We start from the raw sequence: 5,425 nt of genomic DNA, 5'->3' as shown, positions 1-5,425 counted from the left end.
CACTATGCACTTACTCAGCCACGCCCCTAGTGAATGTTTATAGTAATGGAAAAGTGATTTTCACCTCATAAGGTAATGTTAAATACTGAAAAATTAATTTAAAATTGTAATTGAAAAAGTGATTTTTAATCCAACTCCATAAGCTCAAATTTCTAGTTTTTGTTGTGGAAAATCACTTTTAGGTGAAATTATAATTTTACTCTTAAACATTGTATTTTCAAATTACAACATAATGTCTAAAATAAATATTTTATCCTTCGAACAATTAAATTTTAAATTATACTTTTTAAAGATCAATTTAAAAAAAACAATACTAAACTGGAGTTGGTTACATGATTAAATGTGTGTATAAGGTTCAAACTTGGATCCAGCAGAAGCACCCAAAGCACTTTGATGAAGCAATTGAAAAGCAAAATCTCACAAGATTCAAACAAGCATCCCATCTCACCTATTTAGAGTTTGAATCGTGAAATAAACAACACTTAAAAGAGTATTGATTATATGCCCACGTAACGAGCACAACCCTTACAACAGTCATTTACAAAAGCTTTTCACCAGCAGTGAATAAGCACCTATCAACAGGCTAGGTTTATTCTACGTATATCTATAGCTGTTATCTGATAACTTGCCTTGGCTGCATCAAAAAGTCAGGGACTGAAGAACAAGTGATTTCTTATACCAGTATTGCTTAAACCTCTGCCTTGCATACTCCAGGTAGTCAAACTCTATTTTGTTTACGTGACCCTGGGTACACACCAACCCCACCATAATTAGTCCATGAAGAAACTCGAAGCCGGATAAGCTAATCGAAAAGAAGCGAAAGGTGGTGCCGAAAAGATTACCGAGATGATTCCCCATAAGCCCCAGAACAGATGATTAGCAACGGTGTATTTCTCTGCATCAGCAAGTAGCTGCTCCACTTCAGCATCACTGGGTTCATTCCCTGCATTCAATTAAGACCAGTTAGAATATGTAATTGTACCCCATACTCTTTGACATAATTTACCTGAAGATGTTATATATGCACGGATGAATCTTCGGCGCTCCTCTGAATCTGTTGTCGAAAATTCAAAAGGAAGGGGTACAATTAGACCCGAAAATGCCAGACGGTTAGAAGTCAATGAAACAATTACTGACCAGGATATATGGTGTAGTCCAAGATATGGGGTGTCTCTGAATGATAATTTGCTGCCATCTCGCAGAAGTGATTTGCAAGGTCATAAGCAACGGGATTGTAACTTGCATACTCGTAGTCCTACATAAAGGGAACATATATACTCAATTCATATACAAATTTAGCAGCTGTCCCTTTGAGAACAGGCCAAAAGAAAGAAACAGCAAGAAAGTTGATACCAAGAAGAATGCAATGGTAGCCACTAGAACCGAAAGTGCTGTATAGAAGCCGCATTGACAAATTATAAGAACCGAATAAGATACTTACGATCAGGTAATTGCTCTTGTTTCTTCATCCATCATTATGTTACCGTATTGCAAATCGTTGTGACAAAACCCGATTTCCTGATCGCCCTGCGACAACTCTTTCTCGAGGATGCTGATTTCGTCTCTGAGAGCGTCCAAGCCAAATTCTTTTGCAGCTTCAGGGGAACACAATTTCTTTGCCTGACTAAGCCAGGTCCTGGTAAGGAACATAAAGGGTTTAGATCTTCCAACTCAAGAGTATAAAAGCACAAATATTAGTTATGCATATTTGGTACCTCAATCGCTTCCAGAGAAGTACATCCTTGGGACCAGGCATGTCAAGATTGTGGAACTCTCTCAGTTTAGCTGCTACAAGGGAAGATATTTCAGGGTCACGGAGGTCTGCGGCGGAGAGTGTCTGGTAAATACCAAAAAGAAGAAATGGGGTCAAAATATCTTATAGGTACTTGAATGACTATGCCAGTTAACTTCTCAGAAAAACAGGCTCTTCTTAAAACTAAGCTCAACTTTTGAAGACCATTAAGTAAAATAACAGTGTGTACAATCTGGAAAATTGCAGAAATTAGATATCAAAATGATAAATAAAAAAAAAGACAAAGTATTGAGAGAGATACCCTGGAATGGATGAATTCCTCAATCCTTCCATCTGGAAACCGCCCAAGAAGCTTAGGTCCTTGACCATGCTCGGACATGCACTCGAAGGTCCTAATATCATCATCCCTATTGAAGAACACTTCCACACCTTCACCATAAACCCGGACCAGCACTTTCTGATGAAGACCACCGTGCTTTGTCGGCCAGTTTATCTGGAAAACCTCGTTAGTCATTGCTCCCTTCAACTTAACGACAAGAAATTCTTCCATGTCTTTTATTATATCTCCCCATTCGGATGCCACTGCTTTCAAAACTGCCTTCAGTTCTTCTGGTGCACGGCTTGGGATGGACCCGTTTTCCTTCATGGCCATTTGTGTGTGTATCGGTTGATAGAACTCAAAATTGACGAACCTTGACCTGTAACTAAAGACTACTCATTTAAGAATTGAGAGAGAACTTATCACGAAAACAACGATATTCATTGAAAACCAAAGAAACAATTCAACCAATAAAGAAAACAGATTATGCCCAGAAATATTAGAGCAGAACAGAATTTCCCAGAAAGAAACATAAGAAACACCCACCAAAGAGGCTAATATTTTCCTGGGAAAAAAGCCGGAAACGTACACTCCAAATCTTTCCAGGAATATTTGGAAGCAAACAAAGCTAATGAAAACTGGGACTTAAAGTATGAGTTTATTTATAGAGTCGAAAACCGCAAAGTCGTTTACTTTTTCTCACTGTTTGCTGTATTGGTAAGCGCTTCCGCGGAATCTCCACTCTCTGTCTGCCACGCCCTTTAAAAGCATAAAAATTACACGAACCAACCATAGGTTGACACGTGAAATGAACCAGCTGGAGCTTCGTCAATTTGGTCTTCTCTCGTTGTGTTTGAAAAACAGTTAAACATGTATCAATTGTGAGTGTGACGGCGGTTGGTTTTGTCCTTTGCTCCCCCTAACTGGAATATGGTCGGTTCATCCACCGGCTTAGTGCAATACGGTTAAGTCGAAGTTTCGTTTTTTTTCTCTCGGTTCAAAAGTCAAAGTGTTTCAGTATATCAAATACACGACTCCATATTTTCATTTGGATAATATTTCCTGCCTTTTTTTATGTCAAAATTTTATAGAAAAAATACTAAATAAATACATGTTAATTTGATCATAAATAAAATATAAAAGGTCTGTAATTAAATTGTGTTATTTTAAAACTTCTATTTTTTACTGTGCTTAAAAGTAAATCAATTTATTTTTCGTAATTGAAATATAACTCTACTTAATTTTTTAATCTCCATAATTAATATTATAATAGATGAAATATAGCTTACACTTTCACGTAAAAAATAAAATAATTAGACACGTGATGACAAATACTATTATTAAAAAGCGAACAAAATAAGAGTCTTTCACATTGGAGAGCACATGCGATAACAGATAGTATTATAGCAAAATTACATAAATACTTAACTACACTACACGTACTAATTATTTCATCGAGTGTGTATATATAAATATATCATTATCAAAATTTAACAGTAATTATCATCGTGTTGATATAAAAATAATTGTATTGGTTTTCAAGTGGTTTTTGGTAAATATTAAATATAAAAAATTAATTTAATAATTTTATTCATAATTATAAATTTATTATAAAAATAACAACAGAAAAGAATAAATCTTCCTTATTTGTTTCCTTCTTTTTTTTCTTTCTAATCACGATCTATCATGTTGTACATTCTCTGCTTTATCCCATGCACTCAACGATAAACATCAACAGTAAACATGGCCCCCGGTGAAGTCGAATACTTAAACCCCGTCCACGATGAATCAAATTATTACTGGTACAATTAAATAAAGCACACAAAATCTTCACCCCTTTTTTTTAATCACAAATCTCTACTTTTGGGTTTAATAAATAAAAAGCATTTAAAGAAATCACATTGATCATATGTTAATAATTTTTATTTTATTATAAAATACTTGAATCTATTGTCATAAATTAAAGAAAATACATACATACATATATATATATATATATATATATATATAACGAGATTTGAACATGAAATATTGTGTTTTGAGATCTCAATCTTATGATGAAGTTAAGACCTAGTTCACTGTCTCTCTTTCTTATTTATTCTTATAAGAACATATTCTTTTTCATATATTGGCCTTGGCTCCTTGGGAAAAGGCAGCGTCAAATAATTAGGAATTTAAGATCCAATCAAATGAATTTTATATTGTGCCAAGAATTAAATGCTTTTGATGATAAAAATGGTGCACTGTTAATCAGAATATTTAGAGACTAAGCCCTGAGCACGTCTAACAAATAAATATTAATTAACGGTATTGATTGAAGAACAAACACACAGCATGGAATATGGGTCATATCATAAAGCATTAATGACGATAACCGCTATAAATAACTTGACTCGAATTTGAATATTGTTATGTTCTACTCGATTTCAAAAATTCAAAGTTCAACTTCATTTGAAAGCTTGTAAACTTATAATTATCAAGTTCAATTCAAACTTGAAATCAAAAATTGAAGTTCGACTCGAGTTCGAAAAAACTTGAACTCAAAACATTATCATATTTAACTCAATTGATGCTCAAACTCGACCTCGAACATGAATCCTAAGTACATAAAAATCTTATAATGTGTTTTTTATTAAACAAATATAAATATTTATTATTATTAATTTAATTGAAAAAAATAAAATTTTAATATATTATTGTTAAGAATTCGATTCGAACTCAAACTTCAATTCAAATTAAATTATTTTAATCAAACTCTAACCAAATCAAACTCAAATAAACTTTTGGCAATTTTATGCTCTTTTTGCGGCTTATAATTTATTTCAAACTAGATTTGTTCAAAGATTACTTGGACTTCATCTTTTGAAATTGGTATTCACTGTTTGGTCCACTTCAGACCCATGAGTTGTACAAGTTTGAAAGGGAAAAAAAAAGATAAAAGAATCAATTGGTACAGTTTTATTGTTCTTGTATTTTTGTTCTCTTATCCGCTTCAATAAAATCAATTTCTGTTTAAATTATTAAACATATAAGCAAAAGACACATGACTCATACAAAATATTAATTATTATTTTTAAACAAATTACCATTTATTTTTTATATTATTTAATAAAAATTTATTTCTAAGCTTAGAAAGATTAAATCTTTTTATAAACATCATTATTGTTGAAAATGGAGAATTGAGATGTGAAAAAGTCTGTAAAATGACTTCGCTTTGTTATTCTAAACACGAAATATCAAACTTTAAGCTTAAGGCAGCCTAAATTATCCATCTAAGAAATGGTTTAATCCAATCCAATTTTTTTGCACAAGCGTCCACGTAATAGCTTTTTTTAACATGTAATTGATGAACT

At 32.7% G+C, this 5,425-nt stretch overlaps 1 pseudogene; it reads right to left on the bottom strand.

Annotated features, from left to right (window-relative positions):
• Positions 1 to 598: 598 nt before the first annotated feature.
• On the bottom strand, positions 599 to 2,555 carry LOC120180459 (annotated as a pseudogene).
• Positions 2,556 to 5,425: the final 2,870 nt, after the last annotated feature.

This window comes from Hibiscus syriacus, unplaced genomic scaffold, assembly GCF_006381635.1.
Source record: "Hibiscus syriacus cultivar Baekdansim isolate YM2019G1 unplaced genomic scaffold, ASM638163v2 tig00112496_pilon, whole genome shotgun sequence".
Taxonomy (NCBI): Eukaryota; Viridiplantae; Streptophyta; class Magnoliopsida; order Malvales; family Malvaceae; genus Hibiscus; species Hibiscus syriacus.
This window is presented reverse-complemented; position numbering and strand designations above follow the sequence as displayed.